The sequence below is a fragment of the Gambusia affinis genome, linkage group LG15 (genome assembly GCF_019740435.1).
Source record: "Gambusia affinis linkage group LG15, SWU_Gaff_1.0, whole genome shotgun sequence".
NCBI lineage: Eukaryota > Metazoa > Chordata > Actinopteri > Cyprinodontiformes > Poeciliidae > Gambusia > Gambusia affinis.
This window is the reverse complement of record NC_057882.1, coordinates 23487710-23514218: the sequence shown is the minus strand read 5'-3', so window position 1 is coordinate 23514218 and position 26509 is coordinate 23487710. Positions and strand designations below refer to the sequence as shown.

At 35.5% G+C, this 26509-nt stretch overlaps 1 long non-coding RNA gene across 1 annotated transcript; it reads left to right on the top strand.

Annotated features, from left to right (window-relative positions):
- The first annotated feature begins 14756 nt into the window (after positions 1-14756).
- On the top strand, positions 14757-18987 carry LOC122845168. Its single transcript, XR_006372985.1, has 3 exons — positions 14757-15007; positions 15179-15288; positions 18900-18987. It is a non-coding gene; the product is annotated as an uncharacterized LOC122845168 (long non-coding RNA).
- Positions 18988-26509: the final 7522 nt, after the last annotated feature.

Below are 26509 nucleotides of genomic sequence, written 5' to 3'. Positions count from 1 at the left end.
ACTTTGTCAAATATTCCTGACAATTATAATAGTTTGTGAAATGTTCCGCCTTAGATTCTACTTATTAAAATTCAGCGTTTTCTGCTATGACATGGCGACTTTAAAATTGTGGTCCTTTCGCCTACTTTATGCTTAGTGCAGCTTGGCTTTAGCCTGAGATGATGGATTACAGTGAAACCATGAACAGATTATATATTTCTCAGTTTGCATGTGTACTGTATGAATTTATCTTTTGCATTCTAAGTGCTTACTGTGTTACTTTGTGCAACTGCTGCTATTCATCTGGCTCTGAACAGTGCTGTGTTCGTTCACACTGAACACCTGTCTTCTTCTTCTTCTTGCTTTTGAGGTTTTGGTGTAATTTATACCCAACTCTCCTGGGGTTTAGCTTTTGTACTATATGCAGACTGCATATGGCTGCTATAATGATTTTAGAAAAGCTTTTTTTCCTGCTCCTTAGATTACTGTAAATTAACAGGATATTAACTTCTATTACTATTCTATTCTATTAACTATTACTGTATATTAAATTAATCCAAATTTTTCAGTGTTTTCCATCTTCAAATTCAAATGGCTGAATTGAATTTGAAACTCCACAAGGTTGTTTTGCTTTTTAATAGCAACACATAGCCTTATAAATATTTAGCTGCCAGTAAAGAATGTCGTCATTTTGAAATGTAGCATTGGGGAGATTAATGGTGTTGAAGTAAGTTAGGTTTGACTGACATAATGTTTGCTGTTTTAATCTTTCTTATAACAACTTTTGTCACCATTTTGACATGCCATTTACTTCCCATAACACATTACTTTAAAAAAAAAATTTTAAAAATCCCCATTTCTTTGGAAAAACTCACTATAATACAAATATAATACTCTACTTGAAGTCCCTAAATAGAAAATAAGTCTAAACAACAAATTTATTCACAGTCTAAGTACTGTTAAAATAGATTGTAACACTTTGTCATAGGGATTAGAAAGAAATCCCTGAGTCACGTTATTACTACATAATTAATCCTCACAGTGTGTAGTGATGTGATAAACATTGTGTTGCAATAGTTACTGATGTCCTATAGAGGCTATATAGCTGCTTAACAAGATTAAAATGTTGTAATTTTCTTCAAGACAAACAATCCAAGGGGTCACTTTTGGGGAGGAAAAGTCTTGGTGATTTATTATCTCAGAGACTTTGGTTCCCAACACAGGCAGTGGCCTATATTTGCAGGCTTCCACTGTCTTACAATTCTGTAAACGTTGGAGACATTTGCCCTAAATTTGTATGGTGGATATGTTCTGACAGTTGATCCGGATGCCCCTGTTCTGCCAAGAGTTATTACCATATCAACAGAAAACGTAACCAAAAAACATCTTGATTCAAAATATTATTGATAAGCCATTTGAGTAACTTCAACATAATCTGGTACTTGGTTGTTGGATTTAGGATTAAGAAAGTGAAGCTGGAAAGAGTTAGACAGGGTGTGAAAAAGTACATTTTTACATTTTTGCAGACCACTTTTATGGATATTTTCACACCCCTAAATTTCATAAAGTTCAGGATCTGGGTTTTTGTTGGGGCCTGGACATTTACTTTCTCAAATACCCATCTGTTCTTAGTGAATTTGCTAATATGCTGAGAGTTATTGTAGGTCATGCTGCAGACGCCACCTAGGTTTTAGCTATAATTTGTTTTATTATGTTTTCTTCAGGGACCCTCTGATACCCTTTAGTATTCATGGTGTTTCTATTATGTCAAGTTGGCCAAGTTCTGTTGCAACATCTTGGGGTCTACTGTCAAATTTAACTTGCTTGGATGGCCAGACCTGGGCATGTTAGAAGTTGTTTTTTAATTTTCTTCACTGTTTTACCAACAGTGGAGTAATTGATTTTAAATTCTTTTGATACCTTATTGAATCTTTTATCAGATCCCAAAGTTGCAACAGTCCTCTAAGACAGCTCTTTCAAACTTGTCATGACAGTGCTAACTCACAGTCAACATCCAAGGTTTAAACAATGGAAATGTAGTTTCACTGCAGTGATGCTCTGCACATGCTCCTCATACGATGCAGCAATGCTTCATTCTAGTGTGTTTAAGTGGTAATAAATATGGGGGTTATCCTGCTTTTTTATCATATTTTCTGAAAATTTTAAAAGCTCTTCTCTCAAGTTTATATTGTTTATTCAAGCCACCTTTTCAGTATTATTACAATAATTAAAAAAAACAACATTTTTAACCTTCCTGTAGTTAAAGGTCGATGCTTAAGAAGAGCAAGGCAGATGACCCTCAAGACAACTCATATAGCGTCCATTTGACCCCTGCTGGGTCTGCGGGAGGGTTAAACATGAAAAACAGAGGCTTTCAATGGTCTTCATTATTTCTGAATTGTGACATTGATACGCTTGAATCATTACATTACTTTTACCCTTTGAAGCCTGTAACTAAATCTTTAGTTCTATAGCTTTACCCAATAAAAGTTGAAAATGAGAAAATGTCAAGAAGATTCTAGTTAGACACATTATTTGTGTTTTATCAGATCAGGTCAGATGTATGACCAACATGACTATGTTATGTAGCACAACATAAATAATATTTGATGAGTGCATAATGTCCTATTTTCACAACTGTAACAAAATAAACTGAGGAGATTGCATGGAATGTCAACAAGATGTTTTTGCTTTGACATTGTGCTTTTTTGCAAGTGGAGTATAATTTTCAAACAACAATCAATGCTTCCTTTGGACAGTGGTGGAACAGACAACAGAAGCAGAAAAACAGGCTTTGGGAGACCAGGATTTCTGTTGTGAACATTTGTGGTGTCATTTAAGATGTATTCACATCAGACATATTTGGTCAGCTTTAAATGGACCAGAGTTAGTTTCCTTCATTGGTCTGGACCTTTTGTGCAGGTGTGAATACAGTCAAGCGATCCTTGGTGTGGAGCAAACAACCAGACTGAGGGCCCCTATTTGAGATGGTCTCAGACACCCTGAATCACCCATGTTTATTTTCATCTTCTTCCCCTGAGTCTCTAATTGTAATTTTGCTGCTTGCTTTGCTGTGCGTATGTGCTTGTCTTTATATCCTGCTGAGAATTTTAATCAGAATTCAAAGCAACCACTGAGACCATCTGCGACCTTGCAGAAAAATCAGAGGTCAACATACACAAAAGGGCCTTCAATACATTTCACTGCCCCAAATCTTAGAATTATATTCAAGTTAGTTCTAATGGTGACGGTTAAGTAATGTAATAAAGTAATGTAATTTTAATTGCAAAACAGAAAATGAACAAGAGTTTAATGGATAGCCTTACTGCAGCGGAATGACAGAACGGAAAATTATTAGTGACAGTTCATTGCCTTAGTTACTGAGGTGTTTATGGTGCCTGTATGGGTGCTTTATTTTGTGGAATAAAGCATACCTGACTATATTTATCCAAAACAGTGAATGATTCTAAGAAGAAGAAATATTTTAAAGCATGTGTCTTTGACCTCAGTTCTTTAACTGAGCAAAGTATTTCTGAAAGAGTCTGAAATGACATTATTCATTTAATCTAGATCAATCTGAATAGATTGATCCAGGGATCAGTCTAATTAGTGGCTAAAAACAAGGGCTTTCATAAGCTTTCTCTAAATCCGAACAAAGCAAATGCATAATGTATATGTTAAAAGAATAGGTTTTTTAACAATAGCACTGATTGTCATAGGGTTTATTAAAGCATTGTTAGTGAGAAATTTGAAAATTACTACAAGTCTAATAAATGTCAAAGTGGAAAATAATAATTCATCTTTGCTTTTGCACCTCTCTCCCAAAATCAATTCTTTCACTTAAACCAAAACTTAGGTAAAATGCAATAAAATGCCGTTTAATAAAATGCTTGCTACTAGGCAACATTATCCATGTTTTCTTTTGTTTTATCTAAATAGATTCAAATCTTCAACATATAATTTTAAGGTAGTGCAGTCACCTATGTGCAAAGAAAATTAGATATTAAATAAGTGAAAGGATGTATAGAGGGAATGACAAGTTAGGAAAGAAAAGAAGATAAAATGGGCCCTCCCACTGAAACCTGAGCCACACTGATCTCATCCCAGGATTTTTTCTGAAGTAGTCCTGCTGTGCTGTCTTCATAATGACTATCTCAGCTGTCAAAACATCTTCTACTAAACCCCTTCTTTTAATTAGATGCTTCCATTTCAACACATGCAATATATGTCATGTGTGTTAATCATGAGGAACCGCTTAAAGTGGAAGGACTTTGTATCCAGAGGACTATTATGAATATAAGGAATTGAATTTAAATGAATGTTTAATGTTTTGAGTCACAGTCTGATTAATAATTTGTACTCTTGCTAAAACTTCATCATGTTCATTCTTTACAAAAAAGTTTAGGATTAATTGGGTTCCTCCTCACTCCAGTGTATCTACATTCTTCCTGTTCTGTACCGACTCTCTGAAACTCTTAGGCCTTTCTTGTAAATCAGTTTACAGAATGTATGTCATGAAGTGCAGCAAAACTCAAGATACTGCACACAGAGTGGGTTGCATATTACATTCAATTCAGTTTTTCTTATATAGCACTCAATTAATACAAATTTGACCACACAAGCTAAATCCTAATAAATTATATCAATCCAGTACATTCAAGTACAATCCAATAATTTCACATTGAATTTGAAGTTCATAAAATCTGTTACAGGTAATACCATGTCTATGACTTTGTAGCTTGAATATAGTCTCTTGACTCAGAAAACAAATGAGTATTTGTCACACTTTATGTCATTCATTTTCTCAAGATAAACTAGAGGTTAGTGGAAGTTTCATTCTTGCTGCAGATTATTCCAAAAAATGTAAAAAGATATCTTTTGAAATAATCCCAGTGCTCAAAAACTTGATTACTTTTAAACCAAATTTTTGCAGTAATTATATAATACAGAAAAAAACAACATAGAAAGAAGAATATTGTTAGTAGGTTAAAAAGGACTGTAACTATTTTGGGTCTCCATATAAACCCTTGTTTTTCTCACATCTAAAAAGAAAATGGTTTGATCAAGCAGGGTTCACTCTAGTACCTGTGTATGCTACAATCAGACCATTATAGATTTTTTTCACAAGCTTAACTAAAAGATGCAAACTCAAATCTGTAACTGAGAGCCACAGAAATCAACAGGAATCACAACATCTTTGTAAATTCTTTTCCTCTCAGCTTTATTGAGCTACCCACCAGATAACAGAGTGTTATTTGAGTGGAAGTGATTAAGCCTGATTGATGAGGCTGTAAGGAGTGAGAGGGAGCGTAGGGGGCTGATTTAGGCTCAAAGCATCCTTGCTGTGCTTGATTTAATTACCAGTGGAGAGATTATCCACTGAATTACTTTACTTTTCACTACAGACCCTATCACAGGGATTTATATTGACCCTGGCAGTGGTGGCTCCTGAGGGGAGGAAGGAATCTTCAGTTAAACAGGTGGATTTTGGCGTTTTAGGTCACAGTAAGAGCGTGGAAAAATAGATTAAAGCTGAAGAAATAGCAGTGGTATTTCTTTCTTGACAGCAAATTAACCAGTAACTTTTAAGACTGTAGATGATTGCTAATCTTTTTTTGTGTAATGTAGTGATTTACACACAGGTAGTGTATATATATATATATATATATATATATATATATATATATATATATATATATATATATACCATAAAAAGAACTTCTTAAAATTTTCAAGAAGACATAGTCATTTTTTTCTCATTCAGGACAATATCTTTAAAATATTCCTTCTTCTTCTCCCAGGTATTTAGATTAGGAGGTGCAGTAAGCAGTTTATTTCAGAACTTCCTTTCCAACTAACGACTGTATCAGGAGCCTAAAGCTTTTACTTCTCTTTCCATCCTCGATTCAATCCTCCATTTTGCCTTTAATCATGTGCACAAACTCATTCATAACTTCAAAGACGTCTAATTAATTTACATTAATGTCCTGGAGATTTATGAAAACAAGCCACAGTTAGTCACATGCTCTAGCCAGTCATGTGAGTGTAGTTCAGTTCCTATCAGCCTATTAAACTCATGGATGGATGGATGATTTATTATGATTCTGTCTGTTTAAATGTTATAAGAACATATATATATTTTTACACATTTGTTAAAACTCCACTTTTTCATTATTTTTAACATCTGCTGCAGATTAACAATTAAAAAACTTAAACTCGCCAAACCTGAACTAGAATGTTCTACAATAAAAAAATTATTCAAACCCAATTTGAGCGTCTGAACTTAGGATTTGATTTGTGAAAGTCAAGTAAAAGATTATCTCAGTGCCTTTTTCTCATTTGGGCCACATTGGACCAGATCCAGCCTAGGAACTAAAGTACCGTCTTCAAACCTGGACAGGATTATTCTACACTAACAGCTTTAATCTGACCAGTTAATGCATTTTTGACCTTGTGGTTCTCATATCGTGCACATGGTTTAAAATAAACCTGACTGAATGATTTTCACCTAACAGTACTTGGCAATTATTTTTTTGCACAAAAACCCACTTATTGAAGAATGTAGGGTTCTGTCACTCATACATCATTGTATGAGTTTAATAAGCACCTGACATTTTTAGCCGTGAAACCACTGTGCAGTATATAGTCATGCGAAGAAATTTTCTGACATATTTAACTTCTTAAGTCATGTATAGCAAGGCAATGTTGAAATTATTTTTCTATTTTTTTCTATTTAGGCATTGAAGTATTTTAAAAACATGCTCACAAACATTAAATCGTGAATGTAATATTTCTCATTAAGTAAAAGAGTTTGATTTCCCACCAGAAACTCAGTTGTTTACACCAGTATTTCAGCTCAAAATCTAATTTAGTCTAATTTGACCCCCTGCCTTCTCCACATCAAGAAGCTAAGATTTAAAGATTAAGTTATTTCCTTTCTAAACCAGAAATATGCATTTAAATGTTGATTACATCACCATAAACCTGAATGAAAAATGTTTTTTCAGACCAGCTGTTTGTATCGTAGTATTGCTTAAACACGTTTTCAATTTTCATCATCTCTAATTTATTTTGTGAACAACACATTCAGCAAAAACAAGCAGAGTTCACACCCTGCAGGCATTAACAAGCAACAGGATCACAGGAAAGCTGCTTCCATACTTATAAATGATTTCCTCCTACCAATGAGAAAGTGTCAGCTAACTAGATTTGTGTATATGAAAAGTGTGTCAAAAACGATGGCTTTAATAGAAAAAGTCATGTATAAATTGGGTGAAAATGGTTGTAACGTATTTTTTAGTGTTCTCGTGTTATGATGAGGAAAAATAGATCAATAGATCAAATATGATGCCCTTCTCAAAGGAACTGATTAATTTTACTCAAAGCTACACAAGTTACTATTCTTGTTTATTAAGAGCACTTTTGGCAAACTTTTAAAATGAAAGACCTGTTTCATAAACATTGCTCAGCTATAGAAGTCATATGACATATTCTCTGTGTTGAGGTGGAAATATATGTGGGAAAATAAAAAATAGCTGTTTGTGTCATAAATGAAAAAATATGCATGTTTCCTCTATGATGAAGAGATTTCCTCATGAAGTTTCAAATGACATTTCCTCTATGGTGTCTTAGTTTTGTGTTTGAACAATGTCTAGACAACAACAGAAATCAGAAAAAGGTGGTTGCTTCTGTCTGATAGGTAACAAATTATGATTGCTAATGAAACTATTTTATTACATTTAATCTGTCAATAAACCATGCCAATACCACTTACTGTTTAATGTGCATGGATTGATTATATTAATTTGACCTCTAGAGAAAATAATATGGATGACTACAACAGTTTGTCGTTGAGTTATGAAAATAAAAAAAGGTAAATACCTTTTTGCAAATTAAATAAATATGCTCACACAACTGAACTTTGAAATTAAGGATTGAATGAGCTAATTAGATTACGTGATCAGCCATTCTCAGAGGAGAGACATTGGGTTCTGTCATCTCCTCTTACTGTTGGACCCCCGCCATGTGCTATATTTCACAGATGAAGCCCTGTCCGAGCTCCACCAGATGATGTTCTCGCATCAAAGGTCTCATTGAGGCTGTAGTATCTAACTTTCATAAAAAGACATTTCAAAATTCTTAAAACTTTTACTCTGTTATGACAGTAAAGCATGAGCCAGATAATTTATGAAGAAATTAAGCTCCTCTGCCTCCTTCCTGTGGTCCAACTACCATCTGCAGAAATACCTCACTCCTGCTCACAATCAACCAGTCAGTCAGGAAGAGTGTGCTGACAATGCACAACTGAGTTTGCTCATGCACAAAACAGCTATGTTTTCATGAAGTTTTCAATCAGTAGCTTATGATTGTTTATTTGAATGCAACCTACACAGAATTTTGAATGTTTAATTTTTTACTTGACATTTGATATAGCCAATATTGTGAGATTTATTTGACTTTGTATAATTTAGGTTGTTGAGAGTATTTTGTTTTTAATCTGTGTTAAATATTATATAAGCAGGTTTAACTGATGTCCTTTTGACTGAATAGTTGCTACATTATGCCTCTAAGTGTTTTGTATGTTTATGTCTATATAAAGATAATTTTATGGTTCATTTTCACCAGTAACATTTAAAACAGCTAACCCATGTGATTGGCATCAGTGATCAACAGTGATCAGCACTCATTGCTGATCAGTATCGGGCCCAGCAGTATAAAACCTGATTGGAGCATCCTTACACCCAACCATTCACTTTACCTGCTTGTCCTTGGAAGGTCTCGAGGGGCCTGGTGTCCATGCCTGGTACACCCTGGACATTTTCCCAATCCATCATACGGTGACACACCTAAAGACAATTTGAAAAGACCAACTAACCTAACAGTCATGTTTTTATTGTTGAAGGCAGTCACATTACCCTCTGATAATCTACACAGACATGAGGAGAACATGCAAAGTCAAAGCAGAAAGATCCCAGGCTGGAAACTAGGGTCTTCTTGCTACAAAGCATTGGCTTTAAAATTATGGGGGTTTTTTTGTGTCTTTTTAACAGTGTGACAATATTTCTAGAAATGGCTGATCTTTGAACACAATTAACTTCAAACATCTTAGAGTATTTTCTTCTTCAAAGAAAAAAATGCTTTTCTAATTATCCAAGAGCCAGATGCTTTGTTAGGTTAACTGCCATATCTCCTGGTAAAGCAGCACCAGCCTCTTCTTTATCTCTCCCTTTTCTATTCCAGAACAGAAGAACTCATTTCCAGCAATATGCCACATTTTTGACAAATATCCCCTGATTAAATGTAGAAAGCTGAATGTTTATGAATGAAAAGTATCAAAATGGGGCTGCACAGTGGTGCAGTTGGTAGAGCTGTTGCCTTGCAGTAAGAAGGTCCTGGGTTCAATTCCCGGCCCGGCGTCTTTCTGCATGGAGATTGCATGTTCTCCCTGTACATGCATGGGTTCTCTCCAGGTTCTCCGGCTTCCTCCCACAGTCCAAAAACATGACTGTCAGGTTAATTGGTCTCTCTAAATTCTCCCTAGGTGTGAGTGTGTGTGTGAATGGTTGTGTGTCCTGTGTGTCTCTGTGTTGCCCTGCGACAGACTGGCGACCTGTCCAGGGTGAACCCGCCTCTCACCTGGAACGTAGCTGGAGAGGAACCAGCAACCCTCCTGACCCCATTAGGGACAAGGGTGAACAGAAAATGGATGGATGGATGAAAGTATCAAAATGTCATTGGCCTTAATAATAAAACAACAGATCTTAGAAAAACATATGGTGCAGCAAGTCTCAGCAGATTGAATCCCACAAGGTCATTACCATTCCTTTCGACCCTATTTTCAACAAGTTTAGATGCGATAAATTTGTCATGTGTCACCTTTGTCCACCTGGTGCATAGTTTCTCTCATTATACGGGTTAGGTATTCTATCGGAGATTATGCTTGGAAGCAAAAAGTAGGTCAAAGAAAAGACGGAAACATTATGCTTGGGTGGATTTGCATATTTCTATAAGCACCACCAACGTAACCCACTTTTACAGAGTACTTTGGTAACTTAAAGCTTTTTCTTAATCTATAAGCCTCTGGAAATATTGTCTAACGGGAGGACATGCCTTCAAGGAAAAAGTGTTATAAAATGTTGAATTAGCAGTGCACCTTGAAGTTGTTTTGCAAGTGAAATTACTTTACCAAAGCCCTCTTAAAACACCACTTTGGCCATGAAATTTGAGCTGTTGATCACATTTTTCAGCAACATATGTTAAATGGTCATTTAATTTAATTTCTTTCGAATATATATTGTGCATTCATATTGAACCTGAAATATGAATGCACAATATTTACAAATTCATCGCTCTTAATATCAGTGAATATTTAACGTGAGCATAAACAAGTTTTAGTTCAACAAATGATAAATGTTCAGCTAATTAATCAAACTTTTATTTTACATCAGGAGCAAAAAATGGGTCTCTGTTAAAATAGCCAAATCGCTCTGTGTCTACAGCCTGCACTTTATACCACTGAGGAAAGTGTACTTGAAGTATTTGATTTTCTTATTCCTTGATTTCAGGAAGTTTTTGGTTGCCTTTGTTGATAGGATTAGATTTATTTTTTTACTCAGAAGTTAATATTGTTATTTAGAAATAGGACTAGAAAATATTTTATTTTTGGTCTTTTCTATCCCATATCTCTGTCATGCCTTTTGCAAACTATTTTCAAAAGGCAAAAGCTTTAAGTGCCAAAATACTGCACATCCCAAAATGACTTTGAGTCACACTAGTGGACCCCCCACTGTGTGATATAAAGTAAAAACATGAATTCCATTTGAATTCAATTTTGCATCTGTCAGGGTGAATAAGAAAATCCATGAGGCAAGACCAAAATATTTTTTTACATTCAGTTGCTGTAATGTAAAAAAAGTGGATTTTATGTGACAGACCAACTCAAAGTAGTACATGATATGAAGTAGACAGAGAATAAGGTAAGGATTCAAAATCTTCAATTACTATAAAAACAGTGCTTTTTTGTCCTTATCCCAACATCAGATTCCCCTAAATAACATCCACTACACCAATCACCTTCATAAGTTATTATATTAGTACAAAATATATTCAACTGTTAAAGTAACTCAGTCAAAGTCCAGACTTAAATTCATCTGAGAAACTGGTATTTCTTAACACATTTGTAGATGTCAGTCTAGTAAAATGTGTGAAAGTGGCTATAGTGTAAAGCACTTTGAGTTTTCAGTATGACAAAATGGGAGTTACGAGTATATATATATATATCCTTGTAAGACAATATGTGCAGTTATAAGGGATGATGAATGGGTTATGCTTGTTGATGTCTCCTAACACAGACACATACGAAGAACAAAAAATAAAAACTGCACATATTCTCATTCCAGTCACTTCCATAACAATCAGAAAACGTTGCTTTAGATAGTAACATCAATTTATCTTCCTGGATGGCAAAAAGAAGCATTTGCACAGTTTGTAATAAAATCTGATTCCAGGTGTGATGGTTATAAGGGGACTTGTGTTTTTGCTACACAGCAAAATGTTCCCTGGTTTAAATCTGAGTGGGGTTTTATGTGGAACGTGTTTTTACGCTTTTTACATTTACAAATACTGAAAAAAAAAAATTATATTTCCAAGTTTTTGTTTCATCCACCATCCAGAAAGGATGGATTGTGTGTTGATTTGGTCATATGATTTTGGAGAGTTATCCTGCTGAAATGCACATTTTTTATTCTATCATATTTTATCTAATTTTGACAAAATACAAAATTTTTGTATTGCCACATAGCCAGCTACAAAGACTCACAAAACTTTTGGAGGTGAAAGAGGTCTACAGCAGCATAGATCCTCCACTATTTGTAACAGAGGTCGTAAGATGTTTCTCCATCATTTCAATCTTTTTTTCACACAAACCATATATGGTCCTGAAAAGTCAAATCAGAATCCAAAACAAGAAAATGCCCTGGTTTCAGTTAAAGTCCGGTTAAGAGTTCCTCATAATCTAGCTGTATAATGGTGAAAAAACCTGAAAAATGAAGATAAATCATTAATCATAATCAACATGTCACAGCTGTCAGCAATACTATTTTAATTATTTTTTTTCCTTAAGTCATGCAGCTCTATTTGCTGTGTTTGTCACTAATTGTCGTTACATAAAATCTGCAATATTTAAAATTTACATACTAAAACAATGAAATAGAAAACTCATTAAAACTCATCAAAAATGAATTACAATACCATAAAGAAGATAAATTTGGTAACCATTCATGGTAACCCAAATGTTTCTTAAAAAATAATTCAGCTTTAACCTAAACTGAAGGCAGCCGGCGTTCAACAGGAAGGGAATTCAACAACTATTGCACTATTAACTTGATAGTGCAGATATAACTACAGCTAACAAAGTTTTTATCCTTAAGCTATCAAAACTATGTGAGAATATTCTATATAAATATTTATATAGAATAATAAATATAGAAAATTTGTTGATTTAAAAAAAATATTTTAGGTTTAGAAATTCCATTCTAAAAGGAGCTGATCAATTTGTACTGTTGGCTAATTAGTTTTCATATCAAACTCTAATATCACTTCCAATGTAAAACATTTTGATAAGTTAGCTGTATTACCCCTTACCCATTGTCTCTAAAGTATTTGCTGATAATGATGGTAACCAGAAACCAGAAAAGGTAAGTTGTGACCCATAAATTTGAAGTTGGTACACAAAAGGTATGAATACTTTATTTTCAGTGAAAAAGATGAACCTTCATGTTCTCATTCAGGAGGAATTTTCAGGTCCTGTCCCAGGGCAAGAGGATATGAGTGGTCTATTCAGAGGCTGTGTTGTGACATCTCAATTATCTGCTCATTCCACTTTACCAGAGGGTTTCCAGTTTGTCTCTTTGATTTGCTTCACTGGGCACCTTTACAGGGTGGAGGTATTGCCTTATCAACATTGCTTCTTTTATATCTTTTGCCCCACTGTTATTTTGATTATTATTTTTCCTTTAGGACTTATCAATCATATGAAATCATTTGGAAACGTTAGATATTCAGCTCTTTATTAAGGAATAATTTGATGTTGATGTCGAATCTCTGTTATTTAATACCTGGATGCATCTAAATAATAAATGACACATTTTATTCTAATAGATATCCACAGGGTTACCACTGGTGTTTCTTGACCTGCAAAATATTACACATGCATGAAATAAACAGACACCTCTCTCTAATATACAAGAGTTTGTTAACAAAACAAGTACAGCTACATACTTTAATCAACACCCAAATTAGTGACACTTCAACTAAACTGCTGAAACAAAGGAAAAATGATGAAGCTAATGTGAAAGTATAAACAATTAAAATATGTCATCAACACTAACATTATGTCAGAAGTACTTGTATTTGTTCTTGTTCTCTGTGGCAACTTCAGTAATTTCTGATTGTACAGACAGAGGCAAGACTGTAGATGTTGTTATGCCCATACGATGCGATAGGCCTGTGTGTCATCATATTTAAATGGGAATAGATGTGGAAGGGTCAAAATGTATACTTATTTGGAAATTACATTTTTATTACATTTTAAAATGTCTTTTATTCTGTTTATATTATTTTCCCATAATGTTAAAGTCAAAACTAAAACACTGGGTTCAAATACATAAAAGAAAGGTTTTCAAACAATGTTAGGGTATAACAGTTTTGATGTAGGCGAGTCCTATATTTCATCATTAACTTGATAGTGCACATATAACTACAGCTAACAAAGCTTTTATCCTTAAGCTATCAAAACTATGTGAGTAGATTCTTAAACAGCAGGTCATTGACTCTTTTTTCTTTGCTCTACTTAACTCACTGAGGATTACTGAGAACTAGCATAATTTTTCAAATAAAATGAACATTTTGCAATAAGTAGGAAATGTTGCCCATTTGGTGCATTTTACCCCAGGGCCGTAGTTAAGTTGAGCATGAGTAGTGGACAAGATAAATGCTGTGGGGGAAAAATGTTACACAATTAAAAAATGAGCTTTTTTTCATTGTGTGCCTTTGCTTAAGGGCTATGCAACATTCCCAGGCAGACAATCTGTCTCAACATTCTGCCTCTCTTGGGAATCACATTCTAATAACATCCCTGCAGTTCTCAGTGTTTCTTATTTTGACAATTATCATAAATAATATCAGTATGTTGAATATAGCAATAATCTTTAAAATAAACCTTTTTCTGCCATGCACCCACGCTTTCTCAAACCTAAAATCTAATCCTATCCGATATTGGCAATCTATTGCCTTCACTGGTGAAATTTGACTTGTCTGACTGTGATGGGGCTTTGTTATGACTTGGACAAAAATGATAGGCCAACGCCATAGTTCACATTAGATGGTGTTTATTGTGTTCATCTTCAGGTGAAAAAAAGTTAAAGAAGCTGTGCAGCATATTCACAATGGACAGCCAGGCAGGTTTAAAAACCCCCAACAAAAACACAGACAAAAAACATAGCAGTACCTTCATAGTCCATCAACTTCAGCATGACCTGTTGGGAGTTTAAGCCCTTTTTTTATACGCACAGGCTCCGCCCATAAAAAGATAATCATGAAAAGAATGACTATTTAACGTGACTCCCTCCCGGCTCGGTGTAATCCGGAAGTAGCTTTGCTTGAATTGTTGGGTTTCAGACGAGTGACCTGGATGACGCGGGAAATTCAGATGGAGGACCGGAAGTGGATTTCTCGGTACCAAACAGTAGCTAATGCCCTAAATAGGCTGGAACAGACAAGGCATCTCGAAAAAAAAAAATACACGTATATTTAGGATATCATCCGTATTATCTCGGCAAAAAAGACTTCTCTTATAATATTGAAGATTTACCTGCGTCGATGCAATCCACATAACTATCTGGAGCTGCAGACCTCGTATTATACGAGCCAGAAAAAAGTTTTCAAAAGCCTGGAGAATACAATCATTTAGTTTCAAGTTGGGTCAAGCATTCAGGATCAAAAGAAGCATTAAATGGCTGTGACTTGTTGGGTGAGTAGTGAATTGTACTATTTTAAGTAATTAGTCTATGATAATGATGCTACCGCTAACAACGAACTAACCCATGGTTATTTCTATGAGCATAGATCTGCCGGTAAATAATTTATTTAGCTTCAGTAAAACCAAATTCATGCTGGAGTTATACGTTAATGTCGTTGTAAGATGCTGGACGCCCTGATCTACACCGTGTCTGGACACTCATGGCGGATCCGGTTACACAGGCACAAAGCATGTGGAGGAATAGTCATTGCTCACTATGACTGCATGGCTGGGTAGGTTATATTTAATTTATTTAGCTTTTTTTGTTGTTGTTGTTGTTTTTAGCATGAAAGTCCCACTAAATAAACATGTTCTTTTCTGTGACTCGGCACCGAGTTAGCTGCTAAAAACGTTAGCACTCTGAGGACAACCACAATAACATATCTTACCTTACATATAAATCCTTGGCTTTCGAAGTAATCATCTAATAAAATATCTGAAAATACAATTTAAACGATGGATCGTTACCTTTTAGAAAGTGGCGCTGCAAACTCTGGCGTTGTTAGTTTCCACACCTCTTGTTTTTAGCTGTAGATTGTTGATAACACTTTTCTCCTCTTTTTTCTGCAAGTTTTTTAAAATTTACTCCCTTGTGACCAACTATTTTCGAAACACAATAATAACGTTTATCTTTCTCTCTATTAGAATGGTTGGAACAACCATACAGGACACAGATTTTAGACATTTTGATGCTGGATCAACAGAAATAAAAGGACTCTATTTACTTCCGGCCCTCCATCTGCACCCAAGACAAACCGCGTCAGTTTGTGCTGACACTAGACTAGAGTAAGTTATGTCAGGTGTGTGTATGTAGGTGTACCTGTGTGCTTGCATGTTGGGAGGACTTTACAGTAGGGCAAGTCCAACTCGTCCCAGCTCGTGACGGCTCCTCCATCCCACTCATTGTTGATTCCTTCTGAAATCCTCTATCTATGCAACATGATCCTGGTTCATGCTCTGTTTGGTCCATGGGGATTGTATGTCTCTTTTTCTAGACCATGAGGAAGATTTTTTTCTTAGGATGCAGATGTTATCAATCTGGGGATAGCCATATGAATTTCTCTCTGTAATTAGGAAACTATTTTTTTCCCCAAATATGGTACATGCAAAATCACATAATGAATCTTGAATAGTTCTTACCATTATCTTATCTCTGCTATAGAGAGAAAAATAACTATATCAACTGAAACATCCAACATTCCTTTCAGTGAACAGAATAATAATATTTTTCTTTTCACAGCTCTTCATCATAACACCTCAAGAAATAATCCCATAACTTTAATGAAGATGACTGCCCAACACTCACCAGAAACGTTCAGTGTTCGACTAATCTGCTGCAGCAAACACTCTTTCTTGTGCATTTTCTGATTATTTATGTCCATCAATTTGAGTTGGGATATGCAGTTCCATGTGCTTCATTGTCAGTTTTCTGAGTCCAATGAGGTTCCTGAATATGTGATTGGTTGTCTCAGAAGGATAGTGATAACACTGATGCTTTTTGGAAAAGTTTTAAACTTCAATATTTTAAACTTAAGATTGCTTGAAGCAGCTACACTAAAAAGGTAAATCTTACAAAAAATGACGCCTATGGAGTTCTTTTCTCTCTGTATCAGCACATGCTATGTATTCATTGGAGATTAAAGAGTGGGCAAAGAGGAAGAGGGAAAAATGTGGACCCCAGCCTTTTTTCTGATCAGAACGAGCTGTTAAAGAGTCCATTGGGAATACTTCCAAAGCTTTCGATTAGCCTTCCTGTTATTGCCCGTTAGTGCTGCCTAACTCAGCATTTAAAACATGTTGAGGGTCTGGAAATATTGAGAATACTCTTATTTCATACAGATCCTGAAATTCCCTAAGGTTAGCCCCAACAAGCAATTTGTCTTGTTCTGTTGCTGTCCTGACGTAAACCAGTCCAGCTAAGCATCACATTTATTTGCGGAGAAAGAAACTGAATAATAACCTGAGATACTGTGCTGTTTAATAACTAGGATCAGTTGAAATGCATGTGTGATTGAATTTAAATTATTATGTTTTTCTTGAATGGTCATGAGATATTTGTTGTGAATTTGAAAAGGCTTAAATTTCTTTTATTCTAAGAATATTTTGAAGAATATTAATAATTGTGTGACTGTGTATTGTTAAAAAACATTGATATTCTACCGCAAATTTATTATCTGTTTTTTACTCCAACTCATGAAATAGGGAAAAAGATTTTAAACTTTGATACTTTGTGCTGCACTTAGAATGGTGGTTGTTCTGCTTAAAGTGCATTAATTTTGATTTTGTAAGAATTAAGCATGCCTACAGCTACTATAAAGCTTAATGAGTTTTTTTTATATATAATTTAACAAGAATCAAGGACAAAGCTTGCACATGTTGATGATCCTGTGCCTTCTTTGGTACATCTGTAAGCAATCTGACATGTTGGTCGCAGAACTTATATGTGGGTGGCTGCAGCCACAGCTTTAAAATGCCCTAAAGCATGTAAGAGCGCTGGCTAGATAGTGTCACTCTCCATTACCACCATGCCTCCATTCCTAAAATTAGGGAGGACACGTCTGTAAACATTGCAGTGGGCTTTAGTGAGACTGCCAGTAGGGGCCTAAATAAAAAATGAGGATTGCAGATGAGGGATAATATAATGATGAATTAGGTCAAGAGGTTCTTCAATTGACTCCTGTTCTCTATGTCACAGTCTATACTAATATTTACCAAGTTCAGATTAAAAAAACTATATTTATAGTAGTAGAAATACTTATCTTCTAAATTTGCTTATTTCAAATAAAAAGATAAATTACCAATACAAAACAAAGCTTAATGATCACAAAGATCATATTTTTCTTGATGTTACAATCCCCACCCCGGCACATGAAAAACACTAGTAACAGAGGTACTGAAACAACCTAATAGTGTGCAACAGACTGACCGCCTGATATTGTATTTGCTATGCCTGCGAGTAATGGAAAGTGCAAATAAGCCCATGGCCTGAGAGAGAAAGACAGTCAGACAGAGACAGGGAAATAACTGTTAACTGTGAAGCCGATATCTCTGTCCCCGTCCTTTTTCTACGCTGCTCTGTGCAGCATTGTGTGCTAGCGGTAATCAATGTTTGGCACTAGTTATTTTTGGAGTCACATCCTGAGTGCCAGCATAGGGAGACTCCAAGGTCAGTGTGCAGTGCACATAGGGTTACTATACATGGCACCTGCATATGCAGATGCATATTCCATAACTTAGTCATAGCCAGTTATGCGCTTCTTACCCTGTCATTGAAGGAATTATATGTGTGAGTGTTTGTGCTGAAGTATCTAATGTATAGTCGACATGATTAGGAGTGGCCAATTCTTATGTAAGTGGAGCACAAGGAACTAAAATAAAATAACACTTGAAGTCATTTTGCTCCTTCTCCGATTTCCCTTAAGGGCCTAGGAAGTAAATATAAGTGAACTTTGTACACTTTTGTAGTCACATGCACAATTAAAGCCATTCAAGGTAAACAGAAAATTGGGTTTACAACAAGTTAACAAAACTGTTTTTCTTTTTACTTTTCCCAGATATCTTTTTTTACAGACTTCTGGAGTCCATCGGTGTAACATTTTCTTCTGGATACAGTTCCTTTCAAAACTATCAACCCTTTCACATTTTCAAATTTTTCCAATCACAGACTGCAATCTGTTTTTTAATATTTAATATTTTAATATTTTATTTTAGTAATATGAGCAATCTGTATGCTGAAGTGGAGCAACATATGTAAAAGGGCTTTTTGTTGCAATTATTTCTTTTATTGACTCGAAGACAAACCGTATCTGATGTGATCTCTCTTCCTTGGCAACCCTGTTGGCAGATAATTTGGAGCCCTGAGGGATGATGATATAAAATGTACAACCAAAAGGGACATACCTTCTAGAAGCTGGTATGTACTCACTTGCCATTAATTTTTTTTACATGACATTTTGATAAATGGAGTTCCAGTTTTCTGTGCAGTTGTGCAGCTGGCAACAGAAGCCGACATCACATATTCTTTTTCATTTCTCATTAAGAAATATTTACATTATTTCAAGCCTATTGAACTAAAAATGTATGAAACTGTGACAAAATAATTACTTCCATTTGTAACTTGCAAGTTGTAGCTTTTCACTTAAAGTGTTCCCATGAGAAGTCTTCATTTGTACTGAATGTAGTTGTAAAATTAATTCAACACTTAATTAGCACATAAAGGTTCACCGATCACCTAGATTTCCAAGAATGCACCAGAGGATTCAAAATATCTGACGCAGTATGACAATTCAATCTCCTTTTTTATTTTCATTATGATAGTCTTCAACCTCTCCTCATCTTCACTTGATTTCCTACTTGAAAAGGTGTTTGCTTGTCAAGTGGTCTCAGCACCAGCGACCTTTTGACCAAGGTTTTCACAGCAATTGGCCAACAAGCCCGACCTGTCTTTTTTGCCACATAAAGTATCGTTTTTTCACCTTGCAATCTGTTTTCCACACACTGTTAGACTGACGTTTCCAGCAACGGGGAAAACAGGGACATCAGTTCACCTTGGGTCAGCGGCTCAGCATGCTCTGATTTACATTTGCAAAATGCAGAATTTGCTATTTTTTTTATCAGCCTACAAATAAATATGATAAAAGAAGCATTGGATTTAAAACTAATATTTTGCAAAAAATTAAACTTGCAACCCTTATGTTATTTAGATTTAGTAATTAGATTTAGTAATTCCAGAACTGTTTTAAGGGTGAATAATGTTTAATGTGCATGGTAGTAAAGAAAGCACAAACATAGAATAAACTTTCCAGGTAGTACTAATCTTGTAAGAGTAGTTTTGTTTAGCCTTTTCCAATTTTTACAAGTGAAGGGGATGAAAGAGCCAAACAAAACTTACAAATATTTCTCCAGAAATAAACCTTTTCAGCCTACAGGCAAAGCTTAATGTGTGGAAGAACTCCATTTCCAATGAATAACACAATGTGTTGATTTGAGTTAAATTTGAAAATATTAAAAAATGTAATACTTAATAATATTCAAGGATGAATATAAATGCACACTATTTATCTAAACTAGTATTGATTGATATTTTGATATATATTTTTGGTTAATATCTAAATTAGTACAGCATAGTATCTATATTGAGAAAATATTCTATAGCTATTAGATATTCTGAAACCAATCAATACGCTTTTTTTCTACATTACAACTGTGTTGATCTATCACTGAAAATGTAAATAAAAAATGAAGATATTAGATAAAATGTGGGAAAATGGTGTCTGTTCTGTAATCCTTATTAGATTTTTTTGGTAAGGTACTGTAGGACAACATCTCCTTTTTTGTTCAACCCTTGATGGGATGTTTCCATATAATGTCACCTCTGCTACAACGATAATGCCTGATAGACACTATAGTAGGTGCTGTTGTCAGGTAAATGATGAGGGTATTTTATAGGTGCTGGTTCAGCACTGAGTTCAAACCCCTTAGTTGGCACAACAATCAGGTAGTTATTTTTAAATGACCCCTGAGATTAACGTGGGGTTATTTTTAGTCTGATTGGCTAGATAAAGTAAAAATACGAGTGACAGTAGCAAAGCTAATATGATCTTAGTTGACACAATATGCACTGTGATTTGATGTCTTTTTGAAGTCATCTTCTGTTTTAAAAATCAGCTCAACACATTATGTGAATTCCATGGAGATGAGAATGAAGGTAGTTTCTTTAAGTTTGTCCATATATATAAGTTATATATATATATAAGTTTGTCCATATATATAAGTTATATATATATATAACTTATATATATGGACAAACTTAAAGAAACTTCAAATAAGTTAATTATAAAATATAATTTATATATTTGTTTTTTAACCCTACCACGGTCTTAGATCTGCGTGCGGTTTGGTGGGCTTTAACGATTTCTTTATGTTGTTTCTGTTATTGACGGTCTAACGGGACAAACCCTCCGCTTCCTCTCTGTCCAACCGTGACATTTTCCATGCTCTTTTTGAGCGTTGCACTAAGACCACAAGATGGTTAAGGGTAAAGACACATTTATTTTTTTGTCAAATAAATCTCAACTTTTAGTAAAATTTCACATGTAGCCCAGGTAACAACTTGAGGACATCTTGATTTTTTTTTTTTTTGTTGCTGGTTAGGCTTTATGCTGTCGTCGAAATTGTTGGTATAGTGATTTAGGTTACAGACATGAGCTCCAGATGCTGTGGGCCAAACATTCTTAAGCAGTTGAGGGTCTGCAATAACTTTACTCTTTTCATCACTCCCTTCCAGACCAGATCTTGTTTGCAGTGGTGAGGACCCCCTGTTGAGCAGAGAGCAAACTATAAGCAGACGTTGGGGCTTTGAGGTGCATTGCACTGAAAGTCGCAGTGCAGTACAAAAAGGTTTAAGATTCCAGATTACTGCAAGTTTTTAGAAATAAATGGATCAGCAGTTAACCTACACTTTTGGTTAATGAATGCCTGTACAGAATATAATTTTGATCTATTTTGATCTAAATTTCAAATTTAGAATCACATGTCTCCAACATAAAATGAAATTGTAATATATAGTTTGTTTGTTTTTTCAATCAATGATTATCAATGATTAATCACAGCTTATTATCATCAGGTCAGATTTAAAAATAATAATAAAAAAATATTAGACTTTAACCAGAACAAACAATGTAGTATTTATAACCCTGCATAGTATGTCCTGTGACATGAGCTGAGGAGCAGCTTAAACTCCGGAAGCATCCTCAACCAAAGACGTTGTGAAAACAAACAAATCCATCAGAGATGCCTCACCGACTCCACAGTCTCCTCGTCTTCCTTATGTAATGTAGGTCCTGTCACAAGCAGTCAGCTTCAGGGGTTCATGCTGCTGCTGCAGCGCCATGAGTCTTGTAATAGGCGGGCAACATGGATGACGACTGCATGGCTGGGTGATGCTTGGCTGGTTACTGCTCTGTTACTGACTGCCAGTGCAACCAATTTCCTGTATGGTGGGTGAACCCGCCATAAATAAATAAATAAGTTTCTATGGTATTCTGCTCAAGTTAGTGATTTTCTGCATGATCCTACAACATGATGTGACACTGAGAGACTATTTTTAAATGCATTATTCATAGTCTTTTGTCATCAATGACTTAAAAACAAGAACACCATTTTCCCCATTGAAAAAGGGAAAACTGGGTTTGACATTTCTACCAGGTTACTAAGTAAGTAAGTATAGTAAGTATAAGTACTCTATGACATAATTAGGACATTAAATGCATTGTTGTTTTAACTGCAGAATTAACAAGCAGAACTGAGGCAAACATTTATGCAATTTATCGTTCCATTGTTGCTTTAATTATTTTGTGGCTATACTACAATAGAAGGTTGTAAAGCTTAATTAGGAAAAAATTTGTGAATTAGATTATTTACTGAATAAATGTTTAACGCAACAGCATTGGTGGTTTGAATACCTAGTTAATTATCCATCCATCCATTTTCTATACACCCTTCTTCCCTAATGGGGTCGGGAGGGTTGCTGGTTCCTCTCCAGCTGCGTCCCGGGCGAGAGGCGGGTTCACCCTGGACAGGTCGCCAGTCTGTCGCAGGGCAACACAAAGACATACAAGACAAACAACCATTCACACACTCACACCTAGGGAGAATTTAGAGAGACCAATTAACCTGACAGTCATGTTTTTGGACTGTGGGAGGAAGCCGGAGAACCCGGAGAAAACCCACCATGCACAGGGAGAACATGCAAACTCCATGCAGAAAGACCCCGGGCCGGGAATCGAACCCAGGACCTTCTTGCTGCAAGGCAACAGCTCTACCAACTGCGCCACTGTGCAGCCCCCTAGTTAATTATCAGATGTTGAAATCATAGCCAGCCTGGCTAAACACAAAATAAAACATTTTCTACAATTCGCCCTTAAACTCGGATGACTGTTTGACTGACTAAACAATAAACTGCTTTTTGGGAAGACTGACTGAATGGCTCACTAATTTGAAAGCTGGTGCTACAATCAAATGTCGCTCTTCATCAGCTCTCCTTGTCACCATATCCAAGATTTATGACTTGGCCCACATGGTAATTAATGGGGGTCGCTTGGTAAGTGAAACATAGTGACATGACAGCTACCGCGACATCGGTGGGTGAAGACAAAGAGTGAGAATGAGAGCAAAAGCAAAAGACGGTGGGTGGGAAATTAACAGAGTGGAATGAACTTAATGTAAGATTTGAAGGGAAAAAGAGAGCAAGAATCTGGGGCAATCCAGACTGAAGGCAAAAAAAGCAGGACAAGTATGCTGAGAAGGAACTGAAGAAGTTCTCTCATGCTCTCTGTCAACAGATTGTCGTCTTGCATCAGGATTGTGAGATTAGACTACTCCTTATATAATTGTCTTCATGCTTTGCTCTCCAACTCTCCTGCATTTCTCTTTTTCAAGCATGAACACGTCTCCATTTGGACTGCCCTTAGGTAAAAACAACAGGGAAAAAAGCTTGATTAGTTGTGGATGAGGCTGCACAGTGGCGCAGTTGGTAGAGCTGTTGCCTTGCAGTAAAAAGGTCTTGGGTTCGATTCCCGGCCCAGGGTCTTTCTGCATGGAGTTTGCATGTTCTCCCTGTGCATGCGTGGGTTCTCTCTGGGTTCTCCGGCTTCCTCCCACAGTCCAAAAACATGACTGTCAGGTTAATTGGTTGTTTATAAATTCTCCCTAGATGTGAGTGTGTGTGAATGGTTGTGGCCTGTCTGTCTCTGTTTTCTGCGACAGACTGATGACAGCAACCCTTGACCCCTCTAAGAGACAAGGCTGTTAGAAAATGGATGGATAGTTGTGGAAGTTGCCCACTGAAAAACTGCAATTTTTTATTATAACTTATTCTAACCGCCACACTTTTCTGAGAGCACTAAATTTTCATAAATAATCTAAAAATGTTCACTAAAAAAGAGAAAGTTTAATTATTGGCTGAAAATAAACAACCAAAAAAATATTTGGTCAGTGTGTGGAAGATAAAATGGCTTCATGTTTCTTCCGTCCCTAAGTGGGGAGCACATTAAGGTAAACTCCTGCTGGGTTCTTCAGCTGCCACAGCAGCAGAGTTTATTGGATTTTATGTATTCAAATATTTAAAAACCAATGCATATAAATTAATTTGAAAAGCTGAATCAAATCATGACTACGCCTCTCATCTGTCTGAAGGGGTGGTCGTGTCAGTAATGTGGTTTGTTGCGACTGTGTTGTGTTGGAACTCCACACCACTAGGGGGTGCCATAGAGTACAGGTCATTCTCCTGTGAAATGAACAGGTGTGAACTAACACCTTTTGGTTAAACCTTTTGGTTTTCACAATGAAGTGCCTAATGCCAAATTCCTACTTTTTTTTTCCTTCATTTTAACTAATGATTTAATAATTCATCAATGGTTAATTATTCATTGCAGAATATTTGTGCATATTTGAAAATCATCAAATGTTTTTAAATTATATTTTCATTTTAAAATCTCACATTGAAAAAATAATGCAAAAAAATAAATAATGCAGTGTGATGGTGACAATAGTAATCATAGTGCTAACCATACTAAACATATCATTATATCACAAATTATTGTAAATGTCTCTATGCTAGTATAAATCTAGTTGTGCAGCACTTGGTTCATCCCATGGAAATATCTGATCTGGGTTGCAGTGTGAGGGTGCAGGCTGTTTATAAATAGTTCTTCCTAAAAGCTGAAAAACACTATCTGGTATTGATTAGCTGTCAGCACATGTTAAAGCTTGTTGCCACTGGTCACACAGTCTGCACTGGGTAGGCTGAGGCCAGCAGATAGTTTTTCAAAATGCAAATTCAACTCTCATTCATTCTCTGCAACACACATCAGAGCACACACATATATCAAAGGAATTTTAACTATACACTCAACATCAACCATAGCTACACACCCTCAAATGTGTATAGTAACACATACCATCTCTCCTTTATTACCACTAAGAAATATACACACGCACATACACTTTGGCATTTCACTATTTGCTCTGATCTTTCCAAAAAAAAAAAAAAAGAGTCATGGATGTGACACTTTCCCTTTGAATGTCAATGTAAAATTATTGATTTGTCAATGGTGCTGTGAATCGATAGAATTACTAGTGTTCACTTTTTTCACCATTTGACTTGTGACCCAAACTCTGTAATTTGGCCCATATGTAGAGGCTATAGTTCTTGTGTTGTGCAGTAGTTCCGGATTTGATTCCCAATGTTGGTAGCTTTGCTGCCTTTCTTCCTCCTTCTCTTAACCTCCTTCCTGTCTACCTACTGAAAGAAAAATGATAAATAGGCTAGAGCCAGCCAAAGGTAAACCATAAAAAATAATTGTACTTAAAATTAATAACATTTTTATGCCTGCGTACAGTTTAATCATCTCAAATGTGAAAACTTTTATGAACTGTTATTCAGACGTGTCCAACCTTCACAAAAGTCCCATTTTAAAAAATCACATTGACCCCAGCTTCGATCAAAAACAGGCATTGACTGTTTTTGAGCCAATGAACAAAATGCATAACAGTGCTCTCTTAACCCACCAAAAAATGTTTTTATTTGCTTGAACAAGCATAGATAAAAACAACTGACCTTGTTTTTTTTTTTTTTTGTAATTTTATATTAACAACATTGCACTACACATAATATGCATAGAATAATAGTTATGAACAACATCTACTCTGAATTTTCTTGGACTAATTTATGAGTATTGCATTAAAATGTAAAAAGCTCCACTTAATGATATTTTTGAAAGCAAGACATTTGGGCCCTGTTCAACAAACATTTTGAATGATGATGAAGCCAAAATTTTCCAAAAAAAAATCTGCCTCCATCTTGACTTCAAGATGTTGGGTTGCCAAAGAGAAGGCAATAAAATACATCAAAACTAAATAGCAAATCTGTTTGATTTGAAATAATAAATTTTGTTTCTTTCTTTTGCTTTGTGCGAAGAATGATGCTTCAACAACAGTTTTAATAGTTCAGTTCAGCATATCTAATGGCAGTTTTATTAGGCTCTAAGTGCAGTAACAGGCTTGCTTAGCCATTGGTATTGCTTCTGACAAAGGCTCCACTGAAGTTTAATTTACATGAAATTGAAAGATTATCTTAGACACTCAACGCAGGAAATATATTAGTCTAATTTAATATCCAGCAGTGAAGACTGTTTGAGAAATGCTTTTTTATTTAGTGCATATAAACATTTGCTTTCAGCTGGGTTCAAAGTTTTACTCTCTATCTCAGATACCAACAACTCATGCAACTGCTCAGGAGAAGTTGCATTTCTGTTCGACGTCTAACATGGAAATAAATTAGATAAAGTGCCTTCCTACTACATAATAATGCACTTAATAAATAACTAACCCTAGATAATTATGTTGGAGCTGGGGGATTTTAGAGTACCAAGATAAAAGCCTCACAGAAGAATT